The 20884-nt window shown below is 37.9% G+C and overlaps 1 long non-coding RNA gene across 2 annotated transcripts; it reads left to right on the forward strand.

Annotated features, from left to right (window-relative positions):
- Positions 1-216: 216 nt before the first annotated feature.
- LOC135320212 (uncharacterized) lies at positions 217-20147 on the forward strand. 2 transcript variants are annotated; one of them, XR_010379452.1, is made up of 4 exons: positions 217-476; positions 4214-4350; positions 6080-6316; positions 19918-20147. It is a non-coding gene; the product is annotated as an uncharacterized LOC135320212 (long non-coding RNA). The 2 variants fall into 2 exon arrangements; XR_010379451.1 differs by lacking the exon at positions 19918-20147 and having other exon boundaries at positions 6080-6759.
- Positions 20148-20884: the final 737 nt, after the last annotated feature.

Raw genomic sequence — 20884 nt, forward strand, 5'->3', positions numbered from 1 at the left:
AGTCACACCTTTGTATAACCTCTCCCTTCCCCCACTGGTATGAGTGGGAACTGTCACTTGCTTCTAACCAACTAAACATGCCAAATGTGCTGGGATGTCATGTTCATGAGTACTTTATGTTACATAAGATTCCATCTTAGCAGACTGGAGAGAGAGGCTCTACTGCTGGCTTTGAAGAAGTGGTCATGTTGTGAACTGCCCCTGGAGAGGACCATGTGGGAGGGAACTGTGGGAGGCCTCTAGGAACTGAAGGCAGTCTCCAGCTGACAGTCAACAGGAAGTTGAGGGCTGAAGCCCTACAACCACAAAGACCTGAACTCTGCCAACAACATGTGAGCTTAGAAGAGAACTTCAAACTCCAGATGAGACTGCAGTGCCAAGTGACACCTCGACTGTAGCCTAGTGAGACTCTGAGCAGAGGACCCAGCTAAGTAGGACCTGGACTACTGACCTACAGAAATCGTGAGTTAATAAAGGTGGGTTAAGTCACTATGTTTGTGGTACTTCGTTATGCAGCAGTAGAAAACTAATACATACTGTAACCTTGGTTTTCTCCTTAAGTTTAAATAATACTTTTTTTTTTTAACTTTCCTGGAGCCAATTCTCTCTTGGGGCTTATTCATGAGCTCAGGAACATTGACCAGTTAAGCATCAAAAAACCTCTTGGCTTCTCATAATCCCAAGTTTCCTGGTGAATAATCCTACTGCCATAGAAATATTGTCATCAGGGACAATGATGAGGGAAGTGGGAGACATAGTTTCAGTATTCTTTTATGAGAAAATTCTTTTTTTCTTTTCTACCTTCATGTTCTCTGTTTTTATGGCTCTCTTGGTTTTCTAGAGGAAATAATGTCTGAAATCACCTATGTTGATGCTAAGTAAATAGGCTTGTGCTATTCATTTTCAGAGAAGACTGGAGTTTATCTAATACATTGTTTGACACAGAACAGGTACATAATAGCCCCAGTGTGAAGCACAGAGTCTTCTAAACACTGAGATAAGTCAGATTGCCCATAAATTGTGTGCTGAAGTGACAATCCAGCCAAAGGGAGAAATTGCAGAGTATCAAGGTTATAATAATGGGAGGGAGCATGAGGGGATGTGGTGGTCACTGCTGGCACCCTGCCCAGATCCTCAGTACTGGCTGGGGAATCTGTCCTCCAGCTGTTGTGATTAGCAGCTGCTGAAAGATCACAGCTGCCCCCTCCCAGAATTAGTTCTGGTCAAAAGAAAGCTGACTTACGCAGGAAGTCACACACACACACACACACAAACAGCTCACAGCCAAGGAATGTCTGTTGACTGACAAGGATATTTTTAAAAAGCCAACTCCCTTGCTTCCATATGGGACCACACTGTGGTACTAATGTTGTCAAGGTTGTTAAGGTACATCCATGTCGTAGCACTTCATTTCTTTTTATTGCTGAATAATATTCTATTCTATGCATATACCATATTTTATTTGTCCAATCATCAGATAATAGACATTTGGGTTGTTTCCACTTATTTGTTATTATTAATAATGCTGCTATGAACACTCATGTATAACTTTTTTGTGTGGACATACATTTTCATTACTCTTGGATCTATACCCAGGAGTGGAATTGCTGCATCATACAGTAACTTATGTTAAACTTTTTGAGGAACTCTCAAACTTTTTTCCAAAGTGGCTACACCATTTTACATTCCCACCAGCAATATAAGAGGGTTATAATTTCTCCACATCCTCATCAACCCTTATTACTGTCCACTTTTTTGATTACAGCCATTCTATTAGAAGTGAAGTAGTATTTCACTGTGGTTTGATTTGCACTTCTCTAATGATCAATGATGTTGAGCATCTTTTATGTGCTTATTGGCCATTTCTATATATTCCTTGGACAAATGTCTACTCAAATCCTTTGCCCATATTTTAATTGTGCTGTCTTTTTATTATTTAGTCATATTCATTTTTTATATATTCTGGATACAAGTTCCTTACCAGAGAAATGATTTGCAAATATTTTTTATCATTCTGTGGGTTGTCTTTTCACTTTCTTGATGATATTTTAATGCTCTATTTCTTGACTTGGGTGTTGTTACATGGGGGTATTCACATTGTGACAATATATGAAACTGCACTTTTTTGTTTTTGTTACAATTGAATAAGAAATGGTTTTTATTCTCTTATTATCAATGTAAGATTAAAATTTATTTCTACTCTGGTTCCTGATGGGGTTTAAGACATACTATCCCAAAATATGCACTTTAACATAGTGAATATTTTAAGCTGAAGGAATTTGAGAATCAGCATGTACAAGAAGAACTTTCTGACCTTCTGCCAAAGCGGATCACAAAAACCCTATGTGAGAGGTGACCCCCCTATACCCAAAGGAAAGGAGCATCCTTATTTCTGAAGACAAAGGGACACAGAGAGTAATCGGAATGAACAGGCCTTGCTAAGTTTCTCCTAGTTTACTACACTTAGCTCATACTCTTTATCCTGTCACATCTTCTATGACTTTCCAGTCTTCATCAAACCTAGCATAAAAACACTCAGGTTTAACCTTCTTTGAGTCTTCCTTATGAAGGCTCCATGGCATGTAAAACTTATATTAAACAAATTTGTATGTTTTTCTCTTGTTTATCTTTGCCAGTCTAATTTTCAGACCCAGCCAAGGACCCTAAGAGGGTGGAGGAAAACTTTTTCCTCCCCTACATTCCCTTAATTCATGTCAAAGAGATCAGGCAAAGATCATGGAAGACTCTTATAGATCAGCTAATCTTTATCCTTCATCCTCAAGGCAAGAAATGAGAGTAATTAACTGGTGGTTTTATTACCATCACCACATTTTACATTTCAGCCTTGCCTGATTTATCCCAGGTCATCCCAGTATATTACCAAAATCCATTCCAATATCACTCTTTATTGTCAACATACATGTTGACCAAATTCCATAAATCATATGATTTGCAACTTCATTTTGCAGGGCAGGAGGTGGCTTTCTCAGAGACTTTATACTCTCTGTGGCCTTTCATATTATCAAGTCTTTTCTCTTCCTCTGATTTATTTGTTTAACAGCTACTTCCTTAGTTACTATATGTGCCGAGCACTATGCAAGGCACAAGATATTCAGTCATAAGCAAAACAGACAGAGCTTCCACTATGATGATATTAAATGACAAATTGCATATAGAGAGAATTACTTGTAACTGTGGTGAGGGTTAGGAAGAAAATGTTTAGGAGAATCTGAAAAAGTAGAACAAAGACTCACAAGTTAGATTTAGGAGTCAGGTAAAGCCTCTCTAAGAATGTAACATTTAACTTATGTCAAGGAAGAGTTGGCCCACCAGAAAGTTGAGGATTTTTCAGAAGGAAGAAGTACATGTAAGAAGGCCTTGAGGCAAGAAGAGTCTAGAGTCTCAGATGAACTGAAAGGTTAGTGTGTCTAGAACTGCGTTGTTCAGTATGATAGCCACTAGTCACACGTGGCTATTGGACACTCTAAGTGTGGAAACAAGAAAAATTTGTAAGAATGCTTTATTGATACTGATAAATTTTGAATTGCTTTTTGATTTCCACAATACTCCTTTAAATTAAATGCTAATATACTGAATTGATACAAGAGTTAGTGAATTTGCTTGACTAGAACAGACACACATAGTTTTGAGACTGACATACTTTTGCTCAAATCAATTCTTCTAAAACAGATAAACCAGTTTTGTCAATATGGTTGTTGATATTAAAGGGAAATTAACTTTTTGTCACTTGATTCAGTTACTGGGAACTTTCAGGTATTCTTGGAACAAACCAGATATGTGAATCTTGTTTTTCAACAGCAAGTTTTATGAACTGTAAATACTGAAGGGATGAATAGCCCACAAAGTGGTAAGAAAATTACTCTAAACTGAAAATATCTGTACAATCAACAGCCATAGAAAGACACATTATTTAAACTTAAGCAGAGCCTCCCCAGAATATAGCCACCATTAATTGCCTCCCTTCAAGGGAGTTTCCTGATTGGGAAAGACTGACCCTTGGTACCAGGAAGTGTAACTTCAGCTGTCAGCATTAAAAAGCCTAATAGACCCTTTCATACTTCCCCTTCAAAGCTCTAAACAACCACCCCCTTTTGTTAAATTGATTCACAAACCTTTATCTCTGTACCAACTCAGTATATTAGCACATGTGAGTAAATTTTGTCTTTTCTTCTGTTAATCTGTTTATCATCAGTTAATTTATAGACCCCCAACTGATGGACCCAAGTTAGAAGAGGAAAAACTACTTCCGTCCAACTGTTTTGGCAATTGAGGACATGCTGGTTGAGAGACTGTAGCTGAGAACCATGACCTCTGACCAAGCTGGTTAAGGTATACTTTTTTTTTCAACTAATCAGATTCCTTTGCTCAGGTCCAGTCAAGTGGAGGCAGCAAGAGCCTCTCCTTGTCTTTGCTAGGAGAGATTTTCCAAAATTTACCAAAGAAAATATGGGGTTAGAACTAGTTCTTTGGATACTGTGACTCTTGTTAGAGAGAGCCATTGTGTCCCGTCTTCAGCAAGATCTGTCTGGCTGTACTTTGGAGAATGGCTTGGAGGAAAGCAAAAATGGGGTACCAGTGAGCATGTTCTCTCTAAAGCTCAGGGCATGTGTGGATGTTCCACATCTTTGAGACAAAAATGTGCTCAAGGTGGTGAGTCTTCAAGAAAGACCATGCCCATCACAGGTGTCTGAGTTTGCCTCTGTGAAGAGCGCTCTAAGTTACCACGGAGGTCTTTGAATCCTCAAACATTTCAGTGATGCCCACTTGTGTGAACTTGTTACCACAGTGTACCTCACTGGTCTAGTCCAGTTGTATTCAAACTTTTGTTTAATACTGGGCCCCAATAAAACAGAACTGCACTGGCTGGAGCTGGGGTAGGGATTCAGAGCCCCAGCCACTCACTCGACCCCTTGTAGTGGAAGCCTTCAGAAAGGTCTTCAGAGCCTAGTTTGGAAACCAGTAAGATATAGTGAATATGTTACATTTACCATGGCCACAATCTGTAGCAGTGGCCTGTACAAAATTACTGTGGATGACCACAAACAGGTAAAAGACATTGTCTAAAATATTTAGAGGAAAAATGCAGGTGAGGAATAAGGTTAGTCAGTAAGGAATATCAAGGATGCTGGATCCCAGCTCACCCTCCATCTGGGCAGGCTCCAGATCTATAAGAGTTAAACATATCTAGAACAGCAAAATTTATGAATATCTAAAATGTCTAACAAAAGGGATTTAAAAATGTTCGTTATACATCTGCATATTAACTATACTACTTTTAAAATTTACAACAGAAGGTTAAGTGAACAGGGCAGCTATGCAAATTTCATGTGCATTCTGAGGGACTGCATAAAATATGTATAAATACGAACAGAGACAAAAAGAAAATTCACAAAGGTGAACCAGATTATTTTGTTACTATGGTGATTTGTGAGGAGTTATTTTTTACTTTTAATAACATTCCCCTTAATATGATATTCGTTTTTAATTTTTTAAAAAAGACTCAAAAATTCTTTTCTGAAAGATAAGCTGTAAAAATAAGAATATAAAATGTAAAAAGAAAATGCCAGAAGAGCAAAAATGTTTTCTAAAGTGTCAAGGAGAGGAAAAGATTCTTTCCCTCATCATACTGTCAGCGTCATTAAGATGGAAAATCAAAAGTTGTTCCCAGGAACAACTGCTGGAGCCATGGGGATCTCAGTTGGAAATTTCATAACTGCTTTCTCAAGCTGTTATACAGAGGAATTATGAGCATAAAATACAACTTTGCAAGTGATGTGTTCTGCATATTTCAGAATACCCATAAAGTTATTTCCTTAAATTACTACAGTTTACATGAGAATTCTCCATACTCAAATATTCACGTTATTTTCTAACAGATTTATTTTAAACTTCATTTTGAAATATTCTTAATTGGCTTACTGATCCTCTTGAGTGTCTCCTTTTAGAAATCTATATATTACTTACTGGGAATCTAGCCAATGTTTAAGAAATTTTATTTTTTATTTATTTTTTTGCTAAAGTAGTACAGGAAAAAATAATTTTCCCTCCACCCTTCTAGGTTCTTGGCTGAGACCTCCCTGTGAGAAAAAGACAGATTAACAGGAGAAAAACAAACAAGTTTAATAACATGTGTACCTCCTGTATACATGGGAGAGATCCAGGAAAACTGAGTAACTCTCGGAAATGTCCCAAGGTGCTACCTTAAGTAACATCTCCAATTAAAGACAAAAGAAGATGTTGAGGGGCAGGGGGGGCCAGTCAAGCGAAGATACTAGGAAAAGCACAGTAAATAAAGGTAAGGTTGTTATGCAGATTTAAGTCTTTGCCTTCTTCATTGTTAAGAGTTTCTAGAGATTGAGAATCATCCTTCTCTTCCTGGTACAGAGAGGGAGACATCCTTACAAACGGAGATTTTCCTTACAAATGGACTTGTCTCTTACAAAAGGGTAATTTCTCAGCTCAGTTTTCAAGAGCTTCTTCTGTGTTGTCTGTTTCTCAAAAATGACCAGCTTAAGATAATTGTATGTCAAAGGGGCATATTTTGGGGTGGTATGTTTTGGTCCTCTTCACTAATAAGCAATATCCTTAAACTTGAGAGGAAGCTTCAGGAAACTGGGTGGCCCAGCAGCTTTCCAAAGACAAAATACTCACAGCCCCCAGATGGGCATTGTTCTGCTTAGTTTAGAAAGAGGCAGGAGAGAGCCTTGGGGGAGATCTGAAAGATCGAAATAACTAATATGACAGCCTCAAATTACTAACACCCTCTGTTTGGAAAGTGAAAAGGCTATTTTTAAAAAAAAATCAATAAATCAATGGATTAACATCTGAACTAATTTGTGGGAAGAAAGGAATACTTGCAACCCATTCCCTTTCCAGAGTTCTGCAGCTAAGCTTTTTTGATTTTATTTTTTTTATTTTGATTTGCTTTTTGTTTTTACCTCAGAGAAAACTGAAAGACCAATTTCTGATCTTTCAGCTCCGCTGAATGTGTTTGAGATCTTTATTCAGTTTTTACAACTCCCCTAAAGAAGCTTCTGCACTGGGAAAAAAACTTCACAATTAAGAACTTTATAATCTAGAGCCTTCCCTCCCTCCCTCCATCCCCAAGTAAAAGATACCACGTTTTACACGAAAGCATCTTACAGACAGGCTCACTTTCTAATTTTTCCTCATTGTTTATCTCCACGTCTATCTGTCCACTTTTATTCTGGCCCTGAGTTAGCACACTTATAAACCAGAAATAAGGTCATCATTATGCGAACGAAAAATACTGCAAACCATATCAGTAAACAAAGAATGCTGAAGCCATCAAGTCATCAGCCGCTGCCGCCACCCCCCACAGTGAAGACAAGCCTGCAGCCCAGCCTCTGCGGCCACTCACAATGGTGCCCTCTGAGGGGACTTAGAATAAGAAAGGACAGGATACTGGCCCTAGATAACTAGGTGCTTGTCAAAGGAATGAATTCAATGAGCCCAAATGTTTGCTTCCTCCCATACGTAGAAAAGCACTAAATTCTTTAACTTGAGATGCCTGGTTTTCTTTAGATAACAAGTAATCTTTTATTGTTCCAACTACCTGGTCTTTGTTGTAAAGCTCCTATATATATCCTAGCTCCTCCCCTACCTCTTAGGAGCAGTCCCTCAGAGCGATCTGAGAGGCTGTTATCCCAGGCTCAAAAGGGTTTGAGTCCTCAGAAATGTCCGCCAAATAAAACATAACTCTCAACTTTTAGGCTGTGCATTTATTTCAGTTGACAATTAGCATGGGGAGAGAGCAGTGGAGGAAGGAGAAGGAACAGAAGCCAGGCTGGATTCTTGGGCAAAGAGACAGTGAAAGAGAGTAGGTAAATGGTCTCATGATATAATTTTAAGCATTATTTAATATTTTCCAGAAGGCCAGAAAAGTTTTCTGGGTCTGATAAGTAGTCTTGATTTAGGCCAGTGGAGTCCTGCCCAGTAAGGCAGCATGCCTCCACCCGCTGTCGGATGTCCTTCCTCTAGTGTAATGGCTAATGGAAAGGGAGATGTCTTTTACCTATTATGAGGCTAGTAGGTGAGGTAAGTGTCTGTGTCAGGCTAGAGAAACATGTCTGAAATAGGTTGTCAAAGCCAGGATACCAAAAGCAAGAGTTCAGGAACCAGGGATGATGGGAATATGAGGAACAGCTCCCATCAAGCAAAGGAGGAAAGTCTGAAAGTCCAGAAAGAGTAGTAGAATGCCATAACTGGGTCCTCCTTTTTGAACGGGTGGAATAGCTAGATTTGATGGATAAATGGAAAGCCATAGTGGAACTTTGGAAGTCTACATAGATAATTGCACATTCTGGTTGGGTTCACAAGATGACATAAAAAGACCATGGAACGTAAGGCAACTGACTCTTACTCATGAATCATTCCAGGAACAACCCCCCTCTCCTGCTCCAGCAATACCCTTTATTTCCTAGACACAAAGATGAGATAATTTCACGAACATATGCATAGCTATGCAGTGGTGGCTAAACAAACTAGGTTCCTGATGGTGGTTCATAAAAACATATTTGCTTCAATTTCAGTTGTCTCAAGACCATTTATGCATTTACACTGGGTATGAGACAAGACTCTTTTTGTTACAAAAACTAAAATCCAACCCAAACTTTCATAAATAAAGAAAGGGACTCACTTACGTAGCTAAGAAAGTTCTTATGATAGTTCACAGAACTGAATGAGGAGATCCAAAGAGCAACACCCTGGTGGGTCAGCAGAGTCAGGGAATGTAAAGCAAGGACTGAGAGTTACAGAGTCAAAGAATGGGGGATGATGAAATGAGAAGGAACATGTCTCAACAGGCCAATGAGAAGAATCTGCTCACAGCAAAAAAAAAAAAAGTGACAATGAATATATGTATGTTCATGTATAACTGAAAAATTGTGCTCTACACTGGAATTTGACACAGTGTTGTAAAATGACTATAACTCAATAAAAAATGTTTAAAAAAAATAACACCATCATCAAAGATACCTAATCCCTTTTCCAAAAATAGTAAAATTGTGATAAGGACAAAAAAAAAAAAAAAAAAAAAAAAAAAGAAGAGTCTGGAAGAAGTCCAGAGTCAGGGACTAAAACAAGAAACTCAATGTCCTCTGGTTTTCCTTTATCCCTCATCTCCGCTCATGCTCATCTCTGCTTCTCCTTGTGTATTAGCTCATTCTCTCCTACTAGAAGCAATCTTGGTACATATGGTAAATTTAACATCTTTTAACAGTTCCTGGCATACATCCTAACACAGAATCCAAGAGAAAGAGTCATCTCCCATGCACAAACACTTTGAATCTAGAAAATTCTACAGAAAACTCTAACAGGCCTAGCTTGGGTCACATGTCTATCCCCTGGACCAATTACTGTGGTCGCTGTGTCAAATGCCCATTGCTGTGGCAAGGGGACAAGAAGCTGTGATCCAAAATCCCACTAGAACACATGGACATGGAGCTGGGGGGAGAAATTCCCCAAAGGGAAGAGAATGCTGAGCCAGAAGAGGGATATGAAAGGATCATGGGCAGATGAAATAACAGCCACCCAAGTCCTTTTGTATCTTCCACCCTCCATATTATCAAAGAATGATTGTTCCCAAGGACAAGCCACAATCAACTATTGTAAACAATGGTATGAAACCATTTATCTAGTGATGTCACTTATTTACAAACACAACCAAACCTCAGTTTTTTAAAGAGGAAAGCTGAGAGTATTAGTAAAAATGTAATAAAGCTTAGTTTTTTCACATAGTTGTCAGAGCAACAATGATGGTGCAGAAGTATATATCTGCAAATTTGCAAAGCTGATTGAGACCTCTTTTGTAACCCTCACATTACAGGAGAGAAAGCTTGGTCTCTGGGGAATTCTGTGTCCAGACAATTCCCAAGGCTTGCAAGGAAAAAGGGCAGGATCAGAACACAGATCTTCTGTCATCCAGCCCGGCATCCTTTCCATTGGAGGGAGCAGTACCTAAATATAAATAACAGCTCATTTTCCACTTTTAAAATGGAAGAATGTCAAATGTTACTTTTTTCCATGAAGAATATCTGCTTATCCATGGAAAATTTTATTTTCTACCAAACATAACTCCTTCAGCATGACACTGATGGCATATTCCTTCACAGTTTTAAGTACACTACTGATGTTCCTTTCAATCAACAAAACGCGCCTCATTAAAAATAAGAGAGCTGAACTAAAAAAAAATTACTGTCAGAAAAACACCAAAAAAAATGTTTTGAAAGCAAGAAGATGGCATGATAGATACAGCTTTATGTGATTTTAAATTAGCTTGAATTAGAAAATTTCTCAAAAAACAATACTTTATTTATATTTAAAATTTCCCATGATTTTTTAAAATAAGGCAACTACATAGCAAATTTAAATCACACAACCAAGTCTACACATTAAAAAAGGAAAGTCTAATAAAATATTGCTTTCCTGTGACAAGAAAGAACAGAATATGGAAACCAGAATATTTGTTTTCCTGAAAACTTGGGTAAAAGTCACCTTAGGTCTATTCATTTAACATAATTTTGCAGATAAGGCTATTTTTTAAAAAAGGAAATTAAAAAAAATATTTTAGACATTATTTCTGAAACAGTGGAATTAGTTTGAAGTTAATAATGGTCCAGTTTATACTCACATTAATCACAAGGCCTCTTTAATACAACTCAATGCATATTTTTTTGAGTTTCCTCCATGTGTGAGGTCTTTTAAGGATGAAAAGATAAGACACTCACTCATGCATCCAATCAACATATATTAAAGTGTCATCTCTGTGAAATAGAGGGTGAAAAAAAATGAGTATGTATAATCTACAGTAAAGGAGGAAAATTTATTTTTCCTACTGTCCTCCTAGGTTCTCAGGCTGGGGCCCTGTAAAGTGGACTGACAAAAGACAGATTAACAAGAGAAAAACATACAAGTTTATTTAATGGAAGCTTTACATAACATGAGAACCTTCATGAGGAAATGAAGACCAGAAGACATGGTTAAATTTGAGTGTTTTAATACTAGGTCTGATGAAGAGTGGAGAGTTGTGGGAAAATGTGAGAGGACAAAAGGGTATGAGCTAAGGGTTGTCAACCTGAGCAAGGCCTCTTCATTCAGATTCCTTTCGGTGTCCCTCCATCTTCTATAAGGGTGCCCCTTTCCTTCAGGTAATGGGAGGACATCTCTCACTTGAGGGTCTTATGACCTGCCTTGGAGCAGATCAGGGCGGTGAGAGAGTCCTTCTTGCACCTGCCATTTCTCACATTCCTTCAGCTTAAAATATTCGATATGCCCAGGTGCCATATTTTGTGGTAGTGTGTTCTGAATCCCATCACTGCTATTGAAGGGCTGATAATTCCAAGGGATCAGACAAGGGAACAGGAACTTAGAGAAATGCACTTATGAGGACAAGAAGGCAGAGAAGAGAGATCCTAACTCTGCCTAAGTATATCAGGGGAAGCTTCCCAAGGTCTGAGATCAGCTGAATCCCAAACAGGGATTCCTAAAGCAGATTTTGTGGTACTCCACCCACATCCAGTGGCCATCATCCTATGCAGATGGTCTCTTTGTGTAAGTACCTGAACTTTCTGCTTTTGGGACTTCTCTATCCACAAAAGCAAGCTTGGCCCTCACACCAGATAGGTGGGGGAGTACAAGGGAGTTATAGCTGTGAGAAGCAGCCCTCAGCCAGTGGAGAATGGGAGCTGGTGTATAAACATCCCAACTTCTTCATCCTTGAAAGGGGTAATGCCTTAGAAGCCTGAGGAATGGAGCCCAGTTTTCCATAGGAATAACCTTCTCATCAACACATCTCATACTACATTCCTTCCCTTCCTATCTCAATTCCCTATGCCTCTACCTGTGCTTCCTGAGATTCCCCCAAGTAAACAACTTATACTCAAATTCTTGCCTCAAAGCCTACGTCTATGGAGCCCAACCTAAGAAAATAAACAAAACAATTGGGAAGCCTATTTATGAGCTAAATAATGGTGGTGGTTTTAAGCAGCTAAGTTTTGGGAATGTATTGTTATGCAGCAAAAACTAACAGATACAAACCAAAATATAAGAACTGAGAAGAAACTATAATTGAGGTAGGAAGAAAATCAAGAGAGTAGTGGCTCTCAAACTTTATCTTGGATCAGAATATCCTAGAGAGCTTGTTAAAACACAGATTGCTGGGTCCCATCCCCAGAGTTTCTGATTCAGTTGATCTGGGTCAAGGTTCAAGAATTTTCATTTCTAACAAGTTCCCAAATGATGCTGTTGCTGGTGGCCCAGAGACTACATTTTGAGAATCACTGCAGTCAGTTCATAGAAGCCAAAAGAGAAAATATTTGGAGAATAGAGCAGTATGCAACTCTTTAAAATGCCACAGGGAGATCTAGTCAAATGAAGACCAAATAATGATAACTGGATCTCACAGATTATGACCAATGGCAACATTAATGGTAGCAGTTCCAATGGGGTGGTGGGTTTGGAAGCCAGTTCGGAGTAAGCTGAGGAGAGAACAGGAGGTGAGAAGCCAAAAACAACACATAGAGACAGCTCTTACAACAAAAATGCCAGGAATGAAGAACAAAGGGAGACATAGGGATGAGAAGGTTTTAATTGGGGGGAAATCGGGAATATATAGAATGGGTTTGTATGCTTATAGAAGAAATCCAGTGGAGAAGAAAAATGATGTAGGAAAAAGGAAGGATAATGGCAGAAGCAGAGTCCTTGGGGACAGAGCCAGAGCACCTTTGATAGAAGAAGGCATTAACTTATATTGTAATTGGATGAAAGATGGAAAATATGGAAAAGATGGCTTTCTGTCTTAATGACTTCAGTTTCTCAATTAAGTATAAGATGTCATCAGCTAAGAGTGAAGGGAGGGAAAAGGGGACAGAGGCACTAGGGGAAAAGATGTGAGATTGCAATCTCTTGATGAGAAACAAACCTACTTTCTCCTTGAGGTGAAAATATCCATTAACATGATGGGTTATCACTTAGGGATGAAGATACAGACCACTGAAATGGGACATTTATTTCATGCAAACAATTTGCACACCTTGTACCCAGACAAAAATGGAACTGAGTACATATATTAGTAGATCAGAACTCAATAATTCTCCAGTTTTGTTTTGCTTTGAAAAGATTCTGGGTGTTTTCTAGGAATGCATAAGAATTATTACAACCAAGCATGGCTGGGAATTATTTACAATGATATGGGATGATTTCTGGAATACATAAAAGTAAAATTGCAGTCTATGCTGTCTGATGGACTATACTAGAACCCCAATTTGCAACTGTACTATGAATTCTCCTCTTAGAAAGAATAGGCTTTTGGTGTGGGCTTTAATAGAATTTTAAGATCTAACTCTTAGTGATCCATGAAGTATGACTATTACGAAGATGGTCTTATAAAAACTGTCCATCCAAAACTGTTTGTCTGAGACCTGCTTAAATGTAATGTGTGGTATATTTTCACTGGTTGATTTTTATGTTTGGTTTAGTTTTATTTTATTACTTGGAGAACATTGTGTTTTCTGGATGTCCCTGATTGACTTTGTTACTTTGGTGAAGATTTTGAGTACTAGGTGAGGTATAGTATATATTTTTTAAATCTACTGATGAGATTAAGATCAAGCTAGAGATTAATAAATGTATACTTAGAATCATGTAAAAATTCTTGTTATTAGTCTAATCTAAGTGGGTTGATTATTTATAAAGATGAGTGGAACAGAGGCCTGTCCTTTTGCATTGGAGATCCCCTATGAAGCTAACTTTAAAAAAAATTCTGTTCCATGGATTAGTACCTATACATCTTGCCTTCCAAAAGCAATCCAAAGCTTCTATGAAGTGAGGTAGTACCCAAATCCTGTGTGTGGTGCACGAGATGGGGTTTATGGAGAGAACCCAGATGAGCTGGAAGGTGTCTCATTACAATAACCATAATTTCCAAATAAGTTTTCTGAGGAGGTATAAGTAAGTGGGATGTTAAAGTCATCTACTATTGTGCTGCTGTCAATTCCTCCTCTTAGGTCTGTTCATAATTGTTTTACATATTTTGGTGCTCCTATGTTAGGTGCATATATATTAATAAATGTTATGTCTTCTTGATGGATTATCCCTTCTATTATTATATAATGTCCATCTTTGTTTCTTGTTACCTTTTTTTGGCTTGACGCCTATTTTCTCTGATATGAATATGGTTACAACCACTTTCTTTTGGCTGCCATTTGCTTGGAGTATCATTTTCCATCCCTTCACTTTGAGACTATGTTTGTCTTTAGAGCTGAGCTGAGTCTCCTGGAGGCAGCATATAGTTGGATCTTGTTTTTTAAGCCATCCATACACTCTATGTCTTTTAATTGGTGAATTCAATCCAGTTATATTTAGGGTGATTACTTTTTAAATTGAAGTATAGTCAATTTACAATGTTGTGTTGATTTCTGATGTACAGCATAGTAATTCATTTATATATATGTGTGTATTATATATATATATATTCCTTTTCGTTATAGGCCATTACAAGATATTGAATATAATTCCCTGTGCTATACAGTAGGACCTTGTTGTTTATCTATTTTATATATAGTAGCTAGTATCTACAAGTCCTGAACTCCCAATTTATCCCTCCCCACCCCCTTTCTGCTCTGGTAACCATAAATTTGTTTTTTATATCTGTGAGTCTGTTTTGTAAATAAGTTCATTTGTGTCTTTTTCTTTTTTTTTTTTTTTAGAGTCCACATATAAATGATATCATATGGTATTTTTCTTTCTCTTTCTGGCTTACTTCACTTAGTATAATGATCTACAGGTCCATCCATGTTGCTGCAAATGGCATTATTTCATTATTTTTTATGGCTGAGTAATATGTTTATATATATACCACAACTTCTTTATCCAGTCATCTGTAGATGGACATTTAGGTTGCTTCTATGTCTTGGCTATTGTAAAGAGTACTGCTGTGAATATTGGGGTGCATGTATCTTTTCAAATAGAATTTCCTCCAGATATATGCCCAGGAGTGGGACTGCTGGATAATAGGGCAAGTCTATTTTTAGGTTTTTACGGAACCGCCATACTGTTTTCCTTAATGGCTGTACCAAACTACATTCCCACCAACAGTGTAGGAGGGTTCCCTTTTCTCCACATAGGGTGATTATTAATATAAGAAGACTTAGTACTATGATTTTATCTTTTATTTTCTGGTTGCTCTATATTTCCATGTTTCTTTTTCCTTGTGTTTCAGCTGCCATTTTAGTTTGGTGGTTTTCTAAGGTGTCTTTCTCAGTTTCCTCTTTTTTGTGTTTCATGTTTCTGCTCTAGATTTTTGTTTTGTGGTTACCATGAGGTTTGTATAAAATGTCTCATAGATAAAATAGTCCCTTTTCTGCTGATAGCATCTTGTCTTCATTTGCCTTACAGATTCCATCCTTTTCCTCTTCCTCTTCTGTTTCTGTTGTTACAAAATATCCCTTTTTATGTTGTGAGTTTGTCACCAAACTGAAGGAAGTATAGTTACTTTTAATGCTTTCTCCTCTTTAACCTTACACTACAAGTAAGTGTTTAACAACCTATTCTAATATAAAGTTGCAATGTTCTGATTCTTTCTGTCTAGTTACCATCTTATTCAAAGTTGTGTACACTTTTGCCTTTTTGTTTCAGGTAGAAGAGTTCCTTTCAGCACTTCCTGTAAGGCAGTTCTAATGATGAACTCCCTCAGCTTCTGTTTGCCTAGAAAACATTTATTTCTCCTTTATACAAGGAAGGTGACTCTGCTGGAGAGGTATTCTTGGCTGAAAATTTTTATCTTTTAATATTTTGAGTACATTATTCTATTCTATCCTGGCCTGTAAGAGCTTCTGCTGAGAAATCTGCTGATAACCTAACAGAGGTACCTTTGTAGATTACCATCTTTTTTTCTGACTGCTTTTAAAATTCTTTCCTTTTTAAATTAATTTTATTTTTTAAAATGGAGGTATTGGGGATTGAACCCGGGACCTTGTCATTCTAGGCATGCATTCTACCACTGAGCTATACCCTCCCTCCTAAAATTCTTTCTTTATCATTGACTTTTTACAGTTTTAATGTAATGTGTCTTGGAGAAGGTCTTTTTGCATGGAGAGGTGTTCTATAAGCTTGGATTTGTATATCCAATTCCTTCCTCACGTTTGGAAAGTTCTCAGCTATTATTATTTCTTTAAATAAGTTCCCTGCTCTTTTCTACCTCTCTCTTCTTTCTGGGATACCCATTTTATTTAGGTTGCCTTTCCTAGTGGAGTCAGATAGGTCTTGTAGAGCTTCTTCATTAAAAAAAAATCTTACCTCTCTCTCACCTTCTACCTGAGTCATTTCTAAATTTCTATCTTCAAGCTTGCTAATTCTCTCTTCCATATGGTCTGCTCTATTTCCAATGCTTTATTAATGCATTTTTTTATCTCATTTATTGAGTTCTTTGGCTCCAAAATTTGTCTTTTTTTAGAGTTTCAATCTCTTTCATAAAGTATTCCTTCTGTTCATTAATTTTATTCCTGAGTGAATTGAACTGCCTTTCTGAGGTTTTTTTTTTTTTTTTTGTAGTTTGCTGAGTTTCTTCATGGCAGCTACTTTGAATTCTCCATCAGTTAGATAATAGTCTTCTGTGACTTTAAGTTTGGTTTCTGGAGAATTGTCATTTTCTTTTTGTGAAACCATGTTACTGCAGTTTTTCATGGTGCTTGATGAGTTGTTTCTTTGCTGGCGCATTTGAAGTAGTGGACACATTTCTTATTTAGGCAAAGCTTTGTCTACTTTGATTCTAACACTTCAAGAGGTTGGTGGTTAGAGGCCTTTCTTTTGTTTTTCAGTAGGTGGTGCTGTAGCACAAGTTTTTAGTTTCCTTACCTGAGCTGCCTCTAGCTATATTTGAGATTCTGCACTTTCTACCCTCCACCACCTCTGCCAGAAGTGTGGCTGGTACTCTCATCATTGTTGCTTCTTCCTCCAGGGTCACTGGTGCCTTGCTGCTGCTGGTGTCACTGCAGTCACTGGCCTCACTGCTGGGGGCACTAGGATGGCAGGTTCCTCTGCTGCTTCTGGGGTCGCCTGATTCACGGGCCCTACCACTGCTGCTGTCTAGTTTCCTGTGACTGAGGGTGCCGCTATGGCCAGGAGGCCAAGTCACATGTGCTGTCTCCCTTGCTGCTACCTGGTTCTCTGAAGCTGCGGGATCAGCTGTTGGGGGTAAGGGGTATAACTGCAGTGCTGTTCCCCAGTTCTGCCTCCTCTCTGTGTTCCAATCCACCCACCTTCAGAGGTAAAGATGTGTGGATCTCTCCAGTGTCCTAGTGTGTTGGGCAGAGGAACCTTTATTGAGTTATGGATGTTTTACTAGTTGTAGATTGAAGGGGAGAGACAGAGTGCATCTCACACTGCCATGATGCTGACGTCCATGGTAGACTTTTCTAAGTTGTTACACAATAAACTTGACATTGAAGAATACAGTAATATTAGAAATTCATGGAAAGAAAAACACCATAAAAGACTGTTTAGTATGACAAGATGTGCTGAGTGACAAGGGAGAAAATTCTTAATTAGACTACATTATGCTCAATTTAGCAGAAAGAAAAACTCTCATAGTTTAAATTTCCTTCTTCCTTTCACCTCTAAAGAAAGAAATCTAATGTATTCAGGTACATTTTGTTCCATCTGTGTGTAGAAGAGGAAGTGGAATTTAAACAAAGTAGGACTGATATCAGATTTTACCCTTTTTTGGAGGGGGAGTGAAATTGAATGCATAACCTCATAGCTCATAGGCCTGAGCTATGGACATCTTTTAAAAAGTATGTGTATATGTAGTGAGAAAATTTTAAACTATTAAGTCACTACTTTAAAATGGTTCCCAAGAGTTGATTTCTCATGATGAACATCAATCACTTTTTAAAATAGACACAAAAAGAAAATAGTGCTTTTATAAAAAGCAAAGTGATTTATGCCCAAATTCATTAAGGAAATACAAGAAGGGGGTTTTACTGCCTGTTCTGGCATACACTGATACTGTGACCTAGGGTGAGCCTCTAAGCCTCTTTCTGGGTCTCCATTCCTTCATCTATGATAGAAAAAGGTTATGTTAAATTAACTTTTTCGTTATATTTCATAAAATAAGAACCAAGTGGATTGAGGAAATTTTTACCTTTATTGAAGAATTTATGTATAATAGTATTTAAATTCTTTAATAAATAGTTTCATTTAAGTCAGTTAGCTCAATGACACACATGGGGGGTGTGCATATCTATATAAAGAACCACTTCTAATATCCAGTTGTTCAAATTGAACCTTGGAGTCATCCATAATTGGCCCCTTTGTTTTCCTCTACAAGTAATGGCAGCTCTACCTTTAAAGCAGATCCCACGTCTGACCACTTCTCACTGCTCCACTGCCAACATCACTGCCCAAGTCCATCAATTCTCCCCCAACTCCAGAGCTTCCTAACTAGTTTTCCACCTTCTCTTACTACAGCCCCGTAGTCTGTTCTCCACCTTTGAGAACTTTGTAAAACCAAATCAAATCATGTAAATCTCCTACTCCTAACCCTCCAATGGCTTTTCCTGTCATACTCAGAATAAAATCCAAACTCCTTCCCAAGGCTGAACAGTTTACATAATTTGGCTCATGCATTTCTCTCTGACTCTCTCTCATTCTGCTCTGGCCACCCCACACCCACCCCAGTCTTCATCCTGGTCTCTGCAAGTACCAAGCATCATGCCTTCAAAGTTGCTGTTCTCGACCATCCTACAGAAAACAGCCACCAGCTACCCACTCAGTGTCCATCTCTTCTTGCCTTTTTTTCTTCATAACACTTGTCACTGCCTCACCTTATATATTCATGGTTGTTTTCCTTATCATGAATTTCTAATATTACTATATTCTTGATTGTAAAGTTTATTAGCTATGTGACAGCTTAGAAAAGTCTACCTATTTACAATGTCAGTTCTAACATGAATAAAAGTTTAATGGTTCAATAAGACTTTAAAGTAGTAACAAGGCTGTTTTCTTTTATGTTCAAAACTGCGTGGAAGCAGCCTAAATGTCCATCGACAGATGACTGGATAAAGTTGTGGTATATTTATACAATGGAATACTACTCAGCCATAAAAGAATAAAATAATGCCATTTGCAGCAACATGGACAGACCTTGAGATCATCATTCTAAGTGAAGTAAGCCAGAAAGAGAAAGAAAACTACCATATATCACTCATATGTGGAATCTAAAAAAACAAAAAAAGAGGACACTAACGAACTCATCTACAAAACAGAAACAGACTCACACACATAGTGAACAATCTTACGGTTACCAGGGAAAAGGAGTAAGAAGGGATAAATTTGGGAGCTTGAGATTTGCAAATATTAGCCACAATATATAAAAATAGATTTTAAGAACAATTTCTTCTGTATAGCACAGGGAACTATATTCAATATCTTATAATAACCTTTAATGAAAAAAAATGTGAAAACGAATATATGTGTGTATATGCATGACTGGGATACTGTGCTGTACACCAGAAACTGACACATTGTAACTGTATTTCAATTAAAAAAAAAAACTGCAGTGGTGGTGGTGAGGTTGGCTTAAAAATCTTCATTGTCTGTCCTCACTAGGATGCAAGTTCCATGAAGATGTGGACTCTTTCTGCCTTATTCATTGCTATATCTCCCACTATTATATATAACAATGTTCAGTGTGAAGAGAATGCTTAACAAGTGTTAGCATTAATTAACCAGTGAAAGTATATATACTCACTTATGCAATGACCCTGGGGCAGCTGGAAATCTTGGGTACACTACCTCTAACCACATCCATTTACCCATGTTCCATATAAACACTACCATTTCCTAGTTCAATGTAATGTGAAAATGGCCTCCTTCTAGGTAGAGAAACCATTAAAACACAGTGGCAAGGACCTTATCATGAGACGTGTGCACTGGGATCTATGGGAACATACATGGCAGATCATAATCCAGACTGGCACTGGTGTGGAAAGAAGAGATGGGGTCAAGGAATCTTCCGAGAGGAGATGGTACCTCAGTGGGCCAGGTAAGGCAAAGTGGAAAACAAATTCTAGCATAGGAGAGTGAAAGCAGATAAGTTGACAATCAAGTTGGTCAGTTGGGTGGTGATGTGTCTCCCCAAAACTGAGAGTACATGAAGAGAAACAGGTTTGAAGGGAAAGATGAGGAGCTCAATTTTGGTAATTTCTCCTGCCTTTGCACAATGTACCAGTTAAATGGTGTAATCGATCAGTGCTCTAGCCAGCAACAGCTCTGGAGAATGAAACTCAACAAAAATATTGTTCATTTCTTCCTGTGGTAAGCCTATGAGTCATCCATCTGGTAACTTCTGTGGCTTGGCACCATGCCTGTCACATACTAATTGTTTAATTTCTTTCATTGGATTATATTGAATCTTCTGGTATATGCATTTTCATAGGCATTTTGGTAAAGTTTTAATTAATTCCAGATTGACAACTCAGTATAGTTTTTATCTCCATCTCTCTGGAAGCCTCTAATAACATTCTGAGCTTCTTTTCTCAGGTTTCTTCACATTCTACACATTTTTACTTCCATGTCAACAAGCACCTTCCTTGCATAGCATATGCTCCATAAGCAGTTATTTTTATAAGACTATTTATTCTCTTCTGATTCAAACATGTGCCAAATACAAACATCTGGCTCTAGAACAGGGATCAAACGGTTTTCTGTAAAGGGCCATACAGTCTCTGTCAAAACTACTCAACTCTGTCATTGTAGCACAAAAGGAGCCACAGACAACACATATAAACATATAAAAATATATGGTTGTGTTCCAATAAAACTTCATTTACAAAACAAGCAGCAG

The sequence above is a fragment of the Camelus dromedarius genome, chromosome X, assembly GCF_036321535.1.
Source record: "Camelus dromedarius isolate mCamDro1 chromosome X, mCamDro1.pat, whole genome shotgun sequence".
Classification (NCBI taxonomy): Eukaryota; Metazoa; Chordata; class Mammalia; order Artiodactyla; family Camelidae; genus Camelus; species Camelus dromedarius.